Genomic DNA, 20,837 nt, shown 5'->3' on the forward strand with positions numbered 1-20,837 from the left:
TGACTTCTGCGCAGCGGTTTGGGAGTTAACATCAAAATTACATTTCTCGGCCATATCGCATAGATCTCACTGTGAAAAGGCTTAAATGGCTTTTTTGACCTAAGTTTAATGATTGCGCTCAAACCAAATGTCCTAGAACGAAATTTTCAAATGTAACTACTAGAATGTGATACAATACACTATTGGGTGAAGTTTGGTTGACTTCTGCGCAGCGGTTTGGGAGTTAACATCAAAATTACATTTCTCGGCCATATCGCATAGATCTCACTGTGAAAAGGCTTAAATGGCTTTTTTGACCTAAGTTTGAGGATTGCGCTCAAATCAAATGTCCTAGAACCAAATTTCCACATGTAACTACTAGATTGTGATACAATACACTAATGGGTGAAGTTTGGTTGACTTCTGCGCAGCGGTTTGGGAGTTAACATCAAAATTACATTTCTCGGCCATATCGCATAGATCTCACTATGAAAAGGCTTAAATGACTTTTTTAATTAAGTTTGATGATTGCGTTCAAACAAAATGTCCTAGAACAAAATTTTCAAATGTAACTACTAGATTGTGATACAATACACTAATGGGTGAAGTTTGGTTGACTTCTGCGAAGCGGTTTGGGAGTTAACATCAAAATTACATTTCTCGGCCATATCGCATAGATCTCACTGTGAAAAGGCTTAAATGGCTTTTTTGACCTAAGTTTGAGGATTACGCTCAAATCAAATGTCCTAGAACCAAATTTCCAAATGTAACTACTAGATTGTGATACAATACACTAATGGGTGAAGTTTGGTTGACTTCTGCGCAGCGGTTTGGGAGTTAACCTCAAAATTACATTTCTCGGCCATATCGCATAGATCTCACTGTGAAAAGGCTTAAATGGCTTTTTTGACCTAAGTTTGAGGATTTCGCTCAAATCAAATGTCCTATAACCAAATTTCCACATGTAACTACTAGATTGTGATACAATACACTAATGGGTGAAGTTTAGTTGACTTCTGCGCAGCGGTTTGGGAGTGAACATCAAAATTACATTTCTCGGCCATATCGCATAGATCTCACTGTGAAAAGGCTTAAATGACTTTTTTAATTAAGTTTGATGATTGCGCTCAAACAAAATTTCCTAGAACAAAATTTTCAAATGTAACTACTAGATTGTGATACAATACACTATTGGGTGAAGTTTGGTTGACTTCTGCGCAGCGGTTTGGGAGTTAACATCAAAATTACATTTCTTGGCCATATCGCATAGATCTCACTGTGAAAAGGCTTAAATGACTTTTTTAATTAAGTTTGATGATTGCGTTCAAACAAAATGTCCTAGAACAAAATTTTCAAATGTAACTACTAGATTGTGATACAATACACTATTGGGTGAAGTTTGGTTGACTTCTGCGCAGCGGTTTGGGAGTTAACATCAAAATTACATTTCTCGGCCATATCGCATAGATCTCAGTGTGAAAAGGCTTAAATGACTTTTTTAATTAAGTTTGATGATTGCGTTCAAACAAAATGTCCTAGAACAAAATTTTCAAATGTAACTACTAGATTGTGATACAATACACTATTGGGTGAAGTTTGGTTGACTTCTGCGCAGCGGTTTGGGAGTTAACATCAAAATTACATTTCTCGGCCATATCGCATAGATCTCACTGTGAAAAGGCTTAAATGGCTTTTTTGACCTAAGTTTAATAATTGCGCTCAAACCAAATGTCCTAGAACGAAATTTTCAAATGTAACTACTAGAATGTGATACAATACACTAATGGGTGAAGTTTGGTTTACTTCTGCGCAGCGGTTTGGGAGTTAACATCAAAATTACATTTCTCGGCCATATCGCATAGATCTCACTGTGAAAAGGCTTAAATGGCTTTTTTGACCTAAGTTTAAAGATTGCGCTCAAACCAAATGTCCTAGAACGAAATTTTCAAATGTAACTACTAGAATGTGATACAATACACTATTGGGTGAAGTTTGGTTGACTTCTGCGAAGCGGTTTGGGAGTTAACATCAAAATTACATTTCTCGGCCATATCGCATAGATCTCACTGTGAAAAGGCTTAAATGGCTTTTTTGACCTAAGTTTGAGGATTACGCTCAAATCAAATGTCCTAGAACCAAATTTCCAAATGTAACTACTAGATTGTGATACAATACACTAATGGGTGAAGTTTGGTTGACTTCTGCGCAGCGGTTTGGGAGTTAACCTCAAAATTACATTTCTCGGCCATATCGCATAGATCTCACTGTGAAAAGGCTTAAATGGCTTTTTTGACCTAAGTTTGAGGATTTCGCTCAAATCAAATGTCCTATAACCAAATTTCCACATGTAACTACTAGATTGTGATACAATACACTAATGGGTGAAGTTTAGTTGACTTCTGCGCAGCGGTTTGGGAGTGAACATCAAAATTACATTTCTCGGCCATATCGCATAGATCTCACTGTGAAAAGGCTTAAATGACTTTTTTAATTAAGTTTGATGATTGCGCTCAAACAAAATTTCCTAGAACAAAATTTTCAAATGTAACTACTAGATTGTGATAAAATACACTATTGGGTGAAGTTTGGTTGACTTCTGCGCAGCGGTTTGGGAGTTAACATCAAAATTACATTTCTTGGCCATATCGCATAGATCTCACTGTGAAAAGGCTTAAATGACTTTTTTAATTAAGTTTGATGATTGCGTTCAAACAAAATGTCCTAGAACAAAATTTTCAAATGTAACTACTAGATTGTGATACAATACACTATTGGGTGAAGTTTGGTTGACTTCTGCGCAGCGGTTTGGGAGTTAACATCAAAATTACATTTCTCGGCCATATCGCATAGATCTCACTGTGAAAAGGCTTAAATGACTTTTTTAATTAAGTTTGATGATTGCGTTCAAACAAAATGTTCTAGAACAAAATTTTCAAATGTAACTACTAGATTGTGATACAATACACTATTGGGTGAAGTTTGGTTGACTTCTGCGCAGCGGTTTGGGAGTTAACATCAAAATTACATTTCTCGGCCATATCGCATAGATCTCACTGTGAAAAGGCTTAAATGGCTTTTTTGACCTAAGTTTAATAATTGCGCTCAAACCAAATGTCCTAGAACGAAATTTTCAAATGTAACTACTAGAATGTGATACAATACACTATTGGGTGAAGTTTGGTTGACTTCTGCGCAGCGGTTTGGGAGTTAACATCAAAATTACATTTCTCGGCCATATCGCATAGATCTCACTGTGAAAAGGCTTAAATGGCTTTTTTGACCTAAGTTTAATAATTGCGCTCAAACCAAATGTCCTAGAACGAAATTTTCAAATGTAACTACTAGAATGTGATACAATACACTATTGGGTGAAGTTTGGTTGACTTCTGCGCAGCGGTTTGGGAGTTAACATCAAAATTACATTTCTCGGCCATATCGCATAGATCTCACTGTGAAAAGGCTTAAATGGCTTTTTTGACCTAAGTTTGAGGATTGCGCTCAAACAAAATGTCCTAGAACAAAATTTCCACATGTAACTACTAGATTGTGATACAATACACTAATGGGTGAAGTTTGGTTGACTTCTGCGCAGCGGTTTGGGAGTTAACATCAAAATTACATTTCTCGGCCATATCGCATAGATCTCACTGTGAAAAGGCTTAAATGACTTTTTTAATTAAGTTTAATGATTGCGCTCAAACCAAATGTCCTAGAACGAAATTTTCAAATGTAACTACTAGAATGTGATACAATACACTATTGGGTGAAGTTTAGTTGACTTCTGCGCAGTGGTTTGGGAGTTAACATCAAAATTACATTTCTCGGCCATATCGCATAGATCTAACTGTGAAAAGGCTTAAATGGCTTTTTTGACCTAAGTTTAATGATTGCGCTCAAACCAAATGTCCTAGAACGAAATTTTCAAATGTAACTACTAGAATGTGATACAATACACTATTGGGTGAAGTTTGGTTGACTTCTGCGCAGCGGTTTGGGAGTTAACATCAAAATTACATTTCTCGGCCATATCGCATAGATCTCACTGTGAAAAGGCTTAAATGGCTTTTTTGACCTAAGTTTGAGGATTGCGCTCAAATCAAATGTCCTAGAACAAAATTTCCACATGTAACTACTAGATTGTGATACAATACACTAATGGGTGAAGTTTGGTTGACTTCTGCGCAGCGGTTTGGGAGTTAACATCAAAATTACATTTCTCGGCCATATCGCATAGATCTCACTGTGAAAAGGCTTAAATGACTTTTTTAATTAAGTTTGATGATTGCGCTCAAACAAAATGTCCTAGAACAACATTTTCAAATGTAACTACTAGATTGTGATACAATACACTATTGGGTGAAGTTTGGTTGACTTCTGCGCAGCGGTTTGGGAGTTAACATCAAAATTACATTTCTCGGCCATATCGCATAGATCTCACTGTGAAAAGGCTTAAATGGCTTTTTTGACCTAAGTTTGAGGATTGCGCTCAAATCAAATGTCCTAGAACCAAATTTCCACATGTAACTACTAGATTGTGATACAATACACTAATGGTTGAAGTTTGGTTGACTTCTGCGCAGCGGTTTGGGAGTGAACATCAAAATTACATTTCTCGGCCATATCGCATAGATCTCACTGTGAAAAGGCTTAAATGACTTTTTTTAATTAAGTTTGAAGATTGCGCTCAAATCAAATGTCCTAGAACTAAATTTCCAAATGTAACTACTAGATTGTGATAAAATACACTATTGGGTGAAGTTTGGTTGACTTCTGCGCAGCGGTTTGGGAGTTAACATCAAAATTACATTTCTCGGCCATATCGCATAGATCTCACTGTGAAAAGGCTTAAATGGCTTTTTTGACCTAAGTTTGAGGATTGCGCTCAAATCAAATGTCCTATAACCAAATTTCCACATGTAATTACTAGATTGTGATACAATACACTATTGGGTGAAGTTTGGTTGACTTCTGCGCAGCGGTTTGGGAGTTAACATCAAAATTACATTTCTCGGCCATATCGCATAGATCTCACTGTGAAAAGGCTTAAATGGCTTTTTTGACCTAAGTTTGAGGATTGCGCTCAAATCAAATGTCCTAGAACCAAATTTCCACATGTAACTACTAGATTGTGATACAATACACTAATGGGTGAAGTTTGGTTTACTTCTGCGCAGCGGTTTGGGAGTTAACATCAAAATTACATTTCTCGGCCATATCGCATAGATCTCACTGTGAAAAGGCTTAAATGGCTTTTTTGACCTAAGTTTAATAATTGCGCTCAAACCAAATGTCCTAGAACGAAATTTTAAAATGTAACTACTAGAATGTGATACAATACACTATTGGGTGAAGTTTAGTTGACTTCTGCGCAGTGGTTTGGGAGTTAACATCAAAATTACATTTCTCGGCCATATCGCATAGATCTCACTGTGAAAAGGCTTAAATGGCTTTTTTGACCTAAGTTTGAGGATTGCGCTCAAATCAAATGTCCTAGAACCAAATTTCCACATGTAACTACTAGAATGTGATACAATACACTATTGGGTGAAGTTTGGTTGACTTCTGCGCAGCGGTTTGGGAGTTAACATCAAAATTACATTTCTTGGCCATATCGCATAGATCTCACTGTGAAAAGGCTTAAATGGCTTTTTTGACCTAAGTTTGAGGATTGCGCTCAAACCAAATGTCCTAGAACTAAATTTCCACATGTAACTACTAGATTGTGATACAATACACTAATGGGTGAAGTTTGGTTGACTTCTGCGCAGCGGTTTGGGAGTTAACATCAAAATTACATTTCTCGGCCATATCGCATAGATCTCACTGTGAAAAGGCTTAAATGACTTTTTTAATTAAGTTTAATGATTGCGCTCAAACCAAATGTCCTAGAACGAAATTTTCAAATGTAACTACTAGAATGTGATACAATACACTATTGGGTGAAGTTTAGTTGACTTCTGCGCAGTGGTTTGGGAGTTAACATCAAAATTACATTTCTCGGCCATATCGCATAGATCTCACTGTGAAAAGGCTTAAATGGCTTTTTTGACCTAAGTTTAATGATTGCGCTCAAACCAAATGTCCTAGAACGAAATTTTCAAATGTAACTACTAGAATGTGATACAATACACTATTGGGTGAAGTTTGGTTGACTTCTGCGCAGCGGTTTGGGAGTTAACATCAAAATTACATTTCTCGGCCATATCGCATAGATCTCACTGTGAAAAGGCTTAAATGGCTTTTTTGACCTAAGTTTAATAATTGCGCTCAAATCAAATGTCCTAGAACAAAATTTTAAAATGTAACTACTAGAATGTGATACAATACACTATTGGGTGAAGTTTGGTTGACTTCTGCGCAGCGGTTTGGGAGTTAACAACAAAATTACATTTCTCGGCCATATCGCATAGATCTCACTGTGAAAAGGCTTAAATGGCTTTTTTGACCTAAGTTTGAGGATTGCGCTCAAATCAAATGTCCTAGAACAAAATTTCCACATGTAATTACTAGATTGTGATACAATACACTATTGGGTGAAGTTTGGTTGACTTCTGCGCAGCGGTTTGGGAGTTAACATCAAAATTACATTTCTCGGCCATATCGCATAGATCTCACTGTGAAAAGGCTTAAATGGCTTTTTTGACCTAAGTTTGAGGATTGCGCTCAAATCAAATGTCCTAGAACCAAATTTCCACATGTAACTACTAGATTGTGATACAATACACTAATGGTTGAAGTTTGGTTGACTTCTGCGCAGCGGTTTGGGAGTGAACATCAAAATTACATTTCTCGGCCATATCGCATAGATCTCACTGTGAAAAGGCTTAAATGACTTTTTTTAATTAAGTTTGAAGATTGCGCTCAAATCAAATGTCCTAGAACGAAATTTTCAAATGTAACTACTAGAATGTGATACAATACACTATTGGGTGAAGTTTGGTTGACTTCTGCGCAGCGGTTTGGGAGTTAACATCAAAATTACATTTCTCGGCCATATCGCATAGATCTCACTGTGAAAAGGCTTAAATGGCTTTTTTGACCTAAGTTTGAGGATTGCGCTCAAATCAAATGTCCTAGAACCAAATTTCCACATGTAACTACTAGATTGTGATACAATACACTAATGGGTGAAGTTTGGTTTACTTCTGCGCAGCGGTTTGGGAGTTAACATCAAAATTACATTTCTCGGCCATATCGCATAGATCTCACTGTGAAAAGGCTTAAATGGCTTTTTGACCTAAGTTTAATGATTGCGCTCAAACCAAACGTCCTAGAACGAAATTTTCAAATGTAACTACTAGAATGTGATACAATACACTATTGGGTGAAGTTTGGTTGACTTCTGCGCAGCGGTTTGGGAGTTAACATCAAAATTACATTTCTCGGCCATATCGCATAGATCTCACTGTGAAAAGGCTTAAATGGCTTTTTTGACCTAAGTTTAATAATTGCGCTCAAACCAAATGTCCTAGAACGAAATTTTCAAATGTAACTACTAGAATGTGATACAATACACTAATGGGTGAAGTTTGGTTTACTTCTGCGCAGCGGTTTGGGAGTTAACATCAAAATTACATTTCTCGGCCATATCGCATAGATCTCACTGTGAAAAGGCTTAAATGGCTTTTTTGACCTAAGTTTAAAGATTGCGCTCAAACCAAATGTCCTAGAACGAAATTTTCAAATGTAACTACTAGAATGTGATACAATACACTATTGGGTGAAGTTTGGTTGACTTCTGCGAAGCGGTTTGGGAGTTAACCTCAAAATTACATTTCTCGGCCATATCGCATAGATCTCACTGTGAAAAGGCTTAAATGGCTTTTTTGACCTAAGTTTGAGGATTACGCTCAAATCAAATGTCCTAGAACCAAATTTCCAAATGTAACTACTAGATTGTGATACAATACACTAATGGGTGAAGTTTGGTTGACTTCTGCGCAGCGGTTTGGGAGTTAACCTCAAAATTACATTTCTCGGCCATATCGCATAGATCTCACTGTGAAAAGGCTTAAATGGCTTTTTTGACCTAAGTTTGAGGATTTCGCTCAAATCAAATGTCCTATAACCAAATTTCCACATGTAACTACTAGATTGTGATACAATACACTAATGGGTGAAGTTTAGTTGACTTCTGCGCAGCGGTTTGGGAGTGAACATCAAAATTACATTTCTCGGCCATATCGCATAGATCTCACTGTGAAAAGGCTTAAATGACTTTTTTAATTAAGTTTGATGATTGCGCTCAAACAAAATTTCCTAGAACAAAATTTTCAAATGTAACTACTAGATTGTGATAAAATACACTATTGGGTGAAGTTTGGTTGACTTCTGCGCAGCGGTTTGGGAGTTAACATCAAAATTACATTTCTTGGCCATATCGCATAGATCTCACTGTGAAAAGGCTTAAATGACTTTTTTAATTAAGTTTGATGATTGCGTTCAAACAAAATGTCCTAGAACAAAATTTTCAAATGTAACTACTAGATTGTGATACAATACACTATTGGGTGAAGTTTGGTTGACTTCTGCGCAGCGGTTTGGGAGTTAACATCAAAATTACATTTCTCGGCCATATCGCATAGATCTCACTGTGAAAAGGCTTAAATGACTTTTTTAATTAAGTTTGATGATTGCGTTCAAACAAAATGTTCTAGAACAAAATTTTCAAATGTAACTACTAGATTGTGATACAATACACTATTGGGTGAAGTTTGGTTGACTTCTGCGCAGCGGTTTGGGAGTTAACATCAAAATTACATTTCTCGGCCATATCGCATAGATCTCACTGTGAAAAGGCTTAAATGGCTTTTTTGACCTAAGTTTAATAATTGCGCTCAAACCAAATGTCCTAGAACGAAATTTTCAAATGTAACTACTAGAATGTGATACAATACACTATTGGGTGAAGTTTGGTTGACTTCTGCGCAGCGGTTTGGGAGTTAACATCAAAATTACATTTCTCGGCCATATCGCATAGATCTCACTGTGAAAAGGCTTAAATGGCTTTTTTGACCTAAGTTTGAGGATTGCGCTCAAATCAAATGTCCTAGAACCAAATTTCCACATGTAACTACTAGATTGTGATACAATACACTAATGGGTGAAGTTTGGTTTACTTCTGCGCAGCGGTTTGGGAGTTAACATCAAAATTACATTTCTCGGCCATATCGCATAGATCTCACTGTGAAAAGGCTTAAATGGCTTTTTTGACCTAAGTTTAATAATTGCGCTCAAACCAAATGTCCTAGAACGAAATTTTCAAATGTAACTACTAGAATGTGATACAATACACTATTGGGTGAAGTTTGGTTGACTTCTGCGCAGCGGTTTGGGAGTTAACATCAAAATTACATTTCTCGGCCATATCGCATAGATCTCACTGTGAAAAGGCTTAAATGGCTTTTTTGACCTAAGTTTGAGGATTGCGCTCAAATCAAATGTCCTAGAACCAAATTTCCACATGTAACTACTAGATTGTGATACAATACACTAATGGGTGAAGTTTGGTTGACTTCTGCGCAGCGGTTTGGGAGTTAACATCAAAATTACATTTCTCGGCCATATCGCATAGATCTCACTGTGAAAAGGCTTAAATGGCTTTTTTGACCTAATTTTGAGGATTGCGCTCAAATCAAATGTCCAATAACCAAATTTCCACATGTAACTACTAGATTGTGATACAATACACTAATGGGTGAATTTTGGTTGACTTCTGCGCAGCGGTTTGGGAGTTAACATCAAAATTACATTTCTCGGCCATATCGCATAGATCTCACTGTGAAAAGGCTTAAATGACTTTTTTAATTAAGTTTGATGATTGCGTTCAAACAAAATGTCCTAGAACAAAATTTTCAAATGTAACTACTAGATTGTGATACAATACACTATTGGGTGAAGTTTGGTTGACTTCTGCGCAGCGGTTTGGGAGTTAACATCAAAATTACATTTCTCGGCCATATCGCATAGATCTCAATGTGAAAAGGCTTAAATGGCTTTTTTGAACTAAGTTTGAGGATTGCGCTCAAATCAAATGTCCTAGAACCAAATTTCCACATGTAATTACTAGATTGTGATACAATACACTAATGGGTGAAGTTTGGTTGACTTCTGCGCAGCGGTTTGGGAGTTAACATCAAAATTACATTTCTCGGCCATATCGCATAGATCTCACTGTGAAAAGGCTTAAATGACTTTTTTAATTAAGTTTAATGATTGCGCTCAAACCAAATGTCCTAGAACGAAATTTTCAAATGTAACTACTAGAATGTGATACAATACACTATTGGGTAAAGTTTAGTTGACTTCTGCGCAGCGGTTTGGGAGTTAACATCAAAATTACATTTCTCGGCCATATCGCATAGATCTCACTGTGAAAAGGCTTAAATGGCTTTTTTGACCTAAGTTTAATAATTGCGCTCAAACCAAATGTCCTAGAACGAAATTTTCAAATGTAACTACTAGAATGTGATACAATACACTAATGGGTGAAGTTTGGTTGACTTCTGCGCAGCGGTTTGGGAGTGAACATCAAAATTACATTTCTCGGCCATATCGCATAGATCTCACTGTGAAAAGGCTTAAATGACTTTTTTAATTAAGTTTGATGATTGCGCTCAAACAAAATTTCCTAGAACAAAATTTTCAAATGTAACTACTAGATTGTGATACAATACACTATTGGGTGAAGTTTGGTTGACTTCTGCGCAGCGGTTTGGGAGTTAACATCAAAATTACATTTCTCGGCCATATCGCATAGATCTCACTGTGAAAAGGCTTAAATGACTTTTTTAATTAAGTTTGATGATTGCGTTCAAACAAAATGTCCTAGAACAAAATTTTCAAATGTAACTACTAGATTGTGATACAATACACTATTGGGTGAAGTTTGGTTGACTTCTGCGCAGCGGTATGGGAGTTAACATCAAAATTACATTTCTCGGCCATATCGCATAGATCTCACTATGAAAAGGCTTAAATGACTTTTTTAATTAAGTTTGATGATTGCGTTCAAACAAAATGTCCTAGAACAAAATTTTCAAATGTAACTACTAGATTGTGATACAATACACTATCGGGTGAAGTTTGGTTGACTTCTGCGCAGCGGTTTGGGAGTTAACATCAAAATTACATTTCTCGGCCATATCGCATAGATCTCACTGTGAAAAGGCTTAAATGGCTTTTTTGACCTAAGTTTGAGGATTGCGCTCAAACAAAATGTCCTAGAACAAAATTTCCACATGTAACTACTAGATTGTGATACAATACACTAATGGGTGAAGTTTGGTTGACTTCTGCGCAGCGGTTTGGGAGTTAACATCAAAATTACATTTCTCGGCCATATCGCATAGATCTCACTGTGAAAAGGCTTAAATGACTTTTTTAATTAAGTTTAATGATTGCGCTCAAACCAAATGTCCTAGAACGAAATTTTCAAATGTAACTACTAGAATGTGATACAATACACTATTGGGTGAAGTTTAGTTGACTTCTGCGCAGTGGTTTGGGAGTTAACATCAAAATTACATTTCTCGGCCATATCGCATAGATCTAACTGTGAAAAGGCTTAAATGGCTTTTTTGACCTAAGTTTAATGATTGCGCTCAAACCAAATGTCCTAGAACGAAATTTTCAAATGTAACTACTAGAATGTGATACAATACACTATTGGGTGAAGTTTGGTTGACTTCTGCGCAGCGGTTTGGGAGTTAACATCAAAATTACATTTCTCGGCCATATCGCATAGATCTCACTGTGAAAAGGCTTAAATGGCTTTTTTGACCTAAGTTTGAGGATTGCGCTCAAACAAAATGTCCTAGAACAAAATTTTTAAATGTAACTACTAGATTGTGATACAATACACTATTGGGTGAAATTTGGTTGACTTCTGCGCAGCGGTTTGGGAGTTAACATCAAAATTACATTTCTCGGCCATATCGCATAGATCTCACTGTGAAAAGGCTTAAATGACTTTTTTAATTAAGTTTGATGATTGCGTTCAAACAAAATGTCCTAGAACAACATTTTCAAATGTAACTACTAGATTGTGATATAATACACTATTGGGTGAAGTTTGGTTGACTTCTGCGCAGCGGTTTGGGAGTTAACATCAAAATTACATTTCTCGGCCATATCGCATAGATCTCACTGTGAAAAGGCTTAAATGGCTTTTTTGACCTAAGTTTGAGGATTGCGCTCAAATCAAATGTCCTAGAACCAAATTTCCACATGTAACTACTAGATTGTGATACAATACACTAATGGGTGAAGTTTGGTTTACTTCTGCGCAGCGGTTTGGGAGTTAACATCAAAATTACATTTCTCGGCCATATCGCATAGATCTCACTGTGAAAAGGCTTAAATGGCTTTTTTGACCTAAGTTTAATAATTGCGCTCAAACCAAATGTCCTAAAACTAAATTTCCAAATGTAACTACTAGATTGTGATAAAATACACTATTGGGTGAAGTTTAGTTGACTTCTGCGCAGCGGTTTGGGAGTTAACATCAAAATTACATTTCTCGGCCATATCGCATAGATCTCAATGTGAAAAGGCTTAAATGGCTTTTTTGACCTAAGTTTGAGGATTGCGCTCAAATCAAATGTCCTAGAACCAAATTTCCACATGTAACTACTAGATTGTGATACAATACACTAATGGGTGAAGTTTGGTTGACTTCTGCGCAGCGGTTTGGGAGTTAACATCAAAATTACATTTCTCGGCCATATCGCATAGATCTCACTGTGAAAAGGCTTAAATGACTTTTTTAATTAAGTTTGATGATTGCGCTCAAACAAAATTTCCTAGAACAAAATTTTCAAATGTAACTACTAGATTGTGATACAATACACTATTGGGTGAAGTTTGGTTGACTTCTGCGCAGCGGTTTGGGAGTTAACATCAAAATTACATTTCTCGGCCATATCGCATAGATCTCACTGTGAAAAGGCTTAAATGACTTTTTTAATTAAGTTTAATGATTGCTTTCAAACAAAATGTCCTAGAACAAAATTTTCAAATGTAACTACTAGATTGTGATACAATACACTATTGGGTGAAGTTTGGTTGACTTCTGCGCAGCGGTTTGGGAGTTAACATCAAAATTACATTTCTCGGCCATATCGCATAGATCTCACTGTGAAAAGGCTTAAATGACTTTTATAATTAAGTTTAATGATTGCGCTCAAACCAAATGTCCTAGAACGAAATTTTCAAATGTAACTACTAGAATGTGATACAATACACTATTGGGTGAAGTTTAGTTGACTTCTGCGCAGCGGTTTGGGAGTTAACATCAAAATTACATTTCTCGGCCATATCGCATAGATCTCACTGTGAAAAGGCTTAAATGGCTTTTTTGACCTAAGTTTAATAATTGCGCTCAAACCAAATGTCCTAGAACGAAATTTTCAAATGTAACTACTAGAATGTGATACAATACACTAATGGGTGAAGTTTGGTTGACTTCTGCGCAGCGGTTTGGGAGTGAACATCAAAATTACATTTCTCGGCCATATCGCATAGATCTCACTGTGAAAAGGCTTAAATGACTTTTTTAATTAAGTTTGATGATTGCGCTCAAACAAAATTTCCTAGAACAAAATTTTCAAATGTAACTACTAGATTGTGATACAATACACTATTGGGTGAAGTTTGGTTGACTTCTGCGCAGCGGTTTGGGAGTTAACATCAAAATTACATTTCTCGGCCATATCGCATAGATCTCACTGTGAAAAGGCTTAAATGACTTTTTTAATTAAGTTTGATGATTGCGTTCAAACAAAATGTCCTAGAACAAAATTTTCAAATGTAACTACTAGATTGTGATACAATACACTATTGGGTGAAGTTTGGTTGACTTCTGCGCAGCGGTATGGGAGTTAACATCAAAATTACATTTCTCGGCCATATCGCATAGATCTCACTATGAAAAGGCTTAAATGACTTTTTTAATTAAGTTTGATGATTGCGTTCAAACAAAATGTCCTAGAACAAAATTTTCAAATGTAACTACTAGATTGTGATACAATACACTATCGGGTGAAGTTTGGTTGACTTCTGCGCAGCGGTTTGGGAGTTAACATCAAAATTACATTTCTCGGCCATATCGCATAGATCTCACTGTGAAAAGGCTTAAATGGCTTTTTTGACCTAAGTTTGAGGATTGCGCTCAAATCAAATGTCCTAGAACAAAATTTCCACATGTAATTACTAGATTGTGATACAATACACTATTGGGTGAAGTTTGGTTGACTTCTGCGCAGCGGTTTGGGAGTTAACATCAAAATTACATTTCTCGGCCATATCGCATAGATCTCACTGTGAAAAGGCTTAAATGGCTTTTTTGACCTAAGTTTGAGGATTGCGCTCAAATCAAATGTCCTAGAACCAAATTTCCACATGTAACTACTAGATTGTGATACAATACACTAATGGTTGAAGTTTGGTTGACTTCTGCGCAGCGGTTTGGGAGTGAACATCAAAATTACATTTCTCGGCCATATCGCATAGATCTCACTGTGAAAAGGCTTAAATGACTTTTTTTAATTAAGTTTGAAGATTGCGCTCAAATCAAATGTCCTAGAACGAAATTTTCAAATGTAACTACTAGAATGTGATACAATACACTATTGGGTGAAGTTTGGTTGACTTCTGCGCAGCGGTTTGGGAGTTAACATCAAAATTACATTTCTCGGCCATATCGCATAGATCTCACTGTGAAAAGGCTTAAATGGCTTTTTTGACCTAAGTTTGAGGATTGCGCTCAAATCAAATGTCCTAGAACCAAATTTCCACATGTAACTACTAGATTGTGATACAATACACTAATGGGTGAAGTTTGGTTTACTTCTGCGCAGCGGTTTGGGAGTTAACATCAAAATTACATTTCTCGGCCATATCGCATAGATCTCACTGTGAAAAGGCTTAAATGGCTTTTTGACCTAAGTTTAATGATTGCGCTCAAACCAAACGTCCTAGAACGAAATTTTCAAATGTAACTACTAGAATGTGATACAATACACTATTGGGTGAAGTTTGGTTGACTTCTGCGCAGCGGTTTGGGAGTTAACATCAAAATTACATTTCTCGGCCATATCGCATAGATCTCACTGTGAAAAGGCTTAAATGGCTTTTTTGACCTAAGTTTGAGGATTGCGCTCAAACAAAATGTCCTAGAACAAAATTTTTAAATGTAACTACTAGATTGTGATACAATACACTATTGGGTGAAATTTGGTTGACTTCTGCGCAGCGGTTTGGGAGTTAACATCAAAATTACATTTCTCGGCCATATCGCATAGATCTCACTGTGAAAAGGCTTAAATGACTTTTTTAATTAAGTTTGATGATTGCGTTCAAACAAAATGTCCTAGAACAAAATTTTCAAATGTAACTACTAGATTGTGATATAATACACTATTGGGTGAAGTTTGGTTGACTTCTGCGCAGCGGTTTGGGAGTTAACATCAAAATTACATTTCTCGGCCATATCGCATAGATCTCACTGTGAAAAGGCTTAAATGGCTTTTTTGACCTAAGTTTGAGGATTGCGCTCAAATCAAATGTCCTAGAACCAAATTTCCACATGTAACTACTAGATTGTGATACAATACACTAATGGGTGAAGTTTGGTTTACTTCTGCGCAGCGGTTTGGGAGTTAACATCAAAATTACATTTCTCGGCCATATCGCATAGATCTCACTGTGAAAAGGCTTAAATGGCTTTTTTGACCTAAGTTTAATAATTGCGCTCAAACCAAATGTCCTAAAACTAAATTTCCAAATGTAACTACTAGATTGTGATAAAATACACTATTGGGTGAAGTTTAGTTGACTTCTGCGCAGCGGTTTGGGAGTTAACATCAAAATTACATTTCTCGGCCATATCGCATAGATCTCAATGTGAAAAGGCTTAAATGGCTTTTTTGACCTAAGTTTGAGGATTGCGCTCAAATCAAATGTCCTAGAACCAAATTTCCACATGTAACTACTAGATTGTGATACAATACACTAATGGGTGAAGTTTGGTTGACTTCTGCGCAGCGGTTTGGGAGTTAACATCAAAATTACATTTCTCGGCCATATCGCATAGATCTCACTGTGAAAAGGCTTAAATGACTTTTTTAATTAAGTTTGATGATTGCGCTCAAACAAAATTTCCTAGAACAAAATTTTCAAATGTAACTACTAGATTGTGATACAATACACTATTGGGTGAAGTTTGGTTGACTTCTGCGCAGCGGTTTGGGAGTTAACATCAAAATTACATTTCTCGGCCATATCGCATAGATCTCACTGTGAAAAGGCTTAAATGACTTTTTTAATTAAGTTTAATGATTGCTTTCAAACAAAATGTCCTAGAACAAAATTTTCAAATGTAACTACTAGATTGTGATACAATACACTATTGGGTGAAGTTTGGTTGACTTCTGCGCAGCGGTTTGGGAGTTAACATCAAAATTACATTTCTCGGCCATATCGCATAGATCTCACTGTGAAAAGGCTTAAATGACTTTTATAATTAAGTTTATTGATTGCGCTCAAACCAAATGTCCTAGAACGAAATTTTCAAATGTAACTACTAGAATGTGATACAATACACTATTGGGTGAAGTTTAGTTGACTTCTGCGCAGCGGTTTGGGAGTTAACATCAAAATTACATTTCTCGGCCATATCGCATAGATCTCACTGTGAAAAGGCTTAAATGGCTTTTTTGACCTAAGTTTAATAATTGCGCTCAAACCAAATGTCCTAGAACGAAATTTTCAAATGTAACTACTAGAATGTGATACAATACACTAATGGGTGAAGTTTGGTTGACTTCTGCGCAGCGGTTTGGGAGTGAACATCAAAATTACATTTCTCGGCCATATCGCATAGATCTCACTGTGAAAAGGCTTAAATGACTTTTTTAATTAAGTTTGATGATTGCGCTCAAACAAAATTTCCTAGAACAAAATTTTCAAATGTAACTACTAGATTGTGATACAATACACTATTGGGTGAAGTTTGGTTGACTTCTGCGCAGCGGTTTGGGAGTTAACATCAAAATTACATTTCTCGGCCATATCGCATAGATCTCACTGTGAAAAGGCTTAAATGACTTTTTTAATTAAGTTTGATGATTGCGTTCAAACAAAATGTCCTAGAACAAAATTTTCAAATGTAACTACTAGATTGTGATACAATACACTATTGGGTGAAGTTTGGTTGACTTCTGCGCAGCGGTATGGGAGTTAACATCAAAATTACATTTCTCGGCCATATCGCATAGATCTCACTATGAAAAGGCTTAAATGACTTTTTTAATTAAGTTTGATGATTGCGTTCAAACAAAATGTCCTAGAACAAAATTTTCAAATGTAACTACTAGATTGTGATACAATACACTATCGGGTGAAGTTTGGTTGACTTCTGCGCAGCGGTTTGGGAGTTAACATCAAAATTACATTTCTCGGCCATATCGCATAGATCTCACTGTGAAAAGGCTTAAATGGCTTTTTTGACCTAAGTTTGAGGATTGCGCTCAAACAAAATGTCCTAGAACAAAATTTCCACATGTAACTACTAGATTGTGATACAATACACTAATGGGTGAAGTTTGGTTGACTTCTGCGCAGCGGTTTGGGAGTTAACATCAAAATTACATTTCTCGGCCATATCGCATAGATCTCACTGTGAAAAGGCTTAAATGACTTTTTTAATTAAGTTTAATGATTGCGCTCAAACCAAATGTCCTAGAACGAAATTTTCAAATGTAACTACTAGAATGTGATACAATACACTATTGGGTGAAGTTTGGTTGACTTCTGCGCAGCGGTTTGGGAGTTAACATCAAAATTACATTTCTCGGCCATATCGCATAGATCTCACTGTGAAAAGGCTTAAATGGCTTTTTTGACCTAAGTTTGAGGATTGCGCTCAAATCAAATGTCCTAGAACAAAATTTCCACATGTAACTACTAGATTGTGATACAATACACTAATGGGTGAAGTTTGGTTGACTTCTGCGCAGCGGTTTGGGAGTTAACATCAAAATTACATTTCTCGGCCATATCGCATAGATCTCACTGTGAAAAGGCTTAAATGACTTTTTTAATTAAGTTTGATGATTGCGCTCAAACAAAATGTCCTAGAACAACATTTTCAAATGTAACTACTAGATTGTGATACAATACACTATTGGGTGAAGTTTGGTTGACTTCTGCGCAGCGGTTTGGGAGTTAACATCAAAATTACATTTCTCGGCCATATCGCATAGATCTCACTGTGAAAAGGCTTAAATGGCTTTTTTGACCTAAGTTTGAGGATTGCGCTCAAATCAAATGTCCTAGAACCAAATTTCCACATGTAACTACTAGATTGTGATACAATACACTAATGGTTGAAGTTTGGTTGACTTCTGCGCAGCGGTTTGGGAGTGAACATCAAAATTACATTTCTCGGCCATATCGCATAGATCTCACTGTGAAAAGGCTTAAATGACTTTTTTTAATTAAGTTTGAAGATTGCGCTCAAATCAAATGTCCTAGAACTAAATTTCCAAATGTAACTACTAGATTGTGATAAAATACACTATTGGGTGAAGTTTGGTTGACTTCTGCGCAGCGGTTTGGGAGTTAACATCAAAATTACATTTCTCGGCCATATCGCATAGATCTCACTGTGAAAAGGCTTAAATGGCTTTTTTGACCTAAGTTTGAGGATTGCGCTCAAATCAAATGTCCTATAACCAAATTTCCACATGTAATTACTAGATTGTGATACAATACACTATTGGGTGAAGTTTGGTTGACTTCTGCGCAGCGGTTTGGGAGTAAACATCAAAATTACATTTCTCGGCCATATCGCATAGATCTCACTGTGAAAAGGCTTAAATGGCTTTTTTGACCTAAGTTTGAGGATTGCGCTCAAATCAAATGTCCTAGAACCAAATTTCCACATGTAACTACTAGATTGTGATACAATACACTAATGGGTGAAGTTTGGTTTACTTCTGCGCAGCGGTTTGGGAGTTAACATCAAAATTACATTTCTCGGCCATATCGCATAGATCTCACTGTGAAAAGGCTTAAATGGCTTTTTTGACCTAAGTTTAATAATTGCGCTCAAACCAAATGTCCTAGAACGAAATTTTAAAATGTAACTACTAGAATGTGATACAATACACTATTGGGTGAAGTTTGGTTGACTTCTGCGCAGCGGTTTGGGAGTTAACAACAAAATTACATTTCTCGGCCATATCGCATAGATCTCACTGTGAAACGGCTTAAATGGCTTTTTTGACCTAAGTTTGAGGATTGCGCTCAAATCAAATGTCCTAGAACCAAATTTCCACATGTAACTACTAGATTGTGATACAATACACTAATGGGTGAAGTTTGGTTGACTTCTGCGCAGCGGTTTGGGAGTTAACATCAAAATTACATTTCTCGGCCATATCGCATAGATCTCACTGTGAAAAGGCTTAAATGACTTTTTTAATTAAGTTTGATGATTGCGCTCAAACAAAATTTCCTAGAACAAAATTTTCAAATGTAACTACTAGATTGTGATACAATACACTATTGGGTGAAGTTTGGTTGACTTCTGCGCAGCGGTTTGGGAGTTAACATCAAAATTACATTTCTCGGCCATATCGCATAGATCTCACTGTGAAAAGGCTTAAATGGCTTTTTTGACCTAAGTTTGAGGATTACGCTCAAACCAAATGTCCTAGAACGAAATTTTCAAATGTAACTACTAGAATGTGATACAATACACTATTGGGTGAAGTTTGGTTGACTTCTGCGCAGCGGTTTGGGAGTTAACATCAAAATTACATTTCTCGGCCATATCGCATAGATTTCACTATGAAAAGGCTTAAATGACTTTTTTAATTAAGTTTGATGATTGCGTTCAAACAAAATGTCCTAGAACAAAATTTTCAAATGTAACTACTAGATTGTGATACAATACACTATTGGGTGAAGTTTGGTTGACTTCTGCGCAGCGGTTTGGGAGTTAACATCAAAATTACATTTCTCGGCCATATCGCATAGATCTCACTGTGAAAAGGCTTAAATGGCTTTTTTGACCTACGTTTGAGGATTGCGCTCAAATCAAATGTCCTAGAACCAAATTTCCACATGTAACTACTAGATTGTGATACAATACACTAATGGGTGAAGTTTGGTTTACTTCTGCGCAGCGGTTTGGGAGTTAACATCAAAATTACATTTCTCGGCCATATCGCATAGATCTCACTGTGAAAAGGCTTAAATGGCTTTTTTGACCTAAGTTTAATAATTGCGCTCAAACCAAATGTCCTAGAACGAAATTTTAAAATGTAACTACTAGAATGTGATACAATACACTATTGGGTGAAGTTTGGTTGACTTCTGCGCAGCGGTTTGGGAGTTAACATCAAAATTACATTTCTCGGCCATATCGAATAGATCTCACTGTGAAAAGGCTTAAATGGCTTTTTTGACCTAAGTTTGAGGATTGCGCTCAAATCAAATGTCCTAGAACCAAATTTCCACATGTAACTACTAGATTGTGATACAATACACTAATGGGTGAAGTTTGGTTGACTTCTGCGCAGCGGTTTGGGAGTTAACATCAAAATTACATTTCTCGGCCATATCGCATAGATCTCACTGTGAAAAGGCTTAAATGACTTTTTTAATTAAGTTTGATGATTGCGCTCAAACAAAATTTCCTAGAACAAAATTTTCAAATGTAACTACTAGATTGTGATACAATACACTATTGGGTGAAGTTTGGTTGACTTCTGCGCAGCGGTTTGGGAGTTAACATCAAAATTACATTTCTCGGCCATATCGCATAGATCTCACTGTGAAAAGGCTTAAAT

This window comes from Corythoichthys intestinalis, chromosome 6 (genome assembly GCF_030265065.1).
Source record: "Corythoichthys intestinalis isolate RoL2023-P3 chromosome 6, ASM3026506v1, whole genome shotgun sequence".
Lineage (NCBI taxonomy): Eukaryota > Metazoa > Chordata > Actinopteri > Syngnathiformes > Syngnathidae > Corythoichthys > Corythoichthys intestinalis.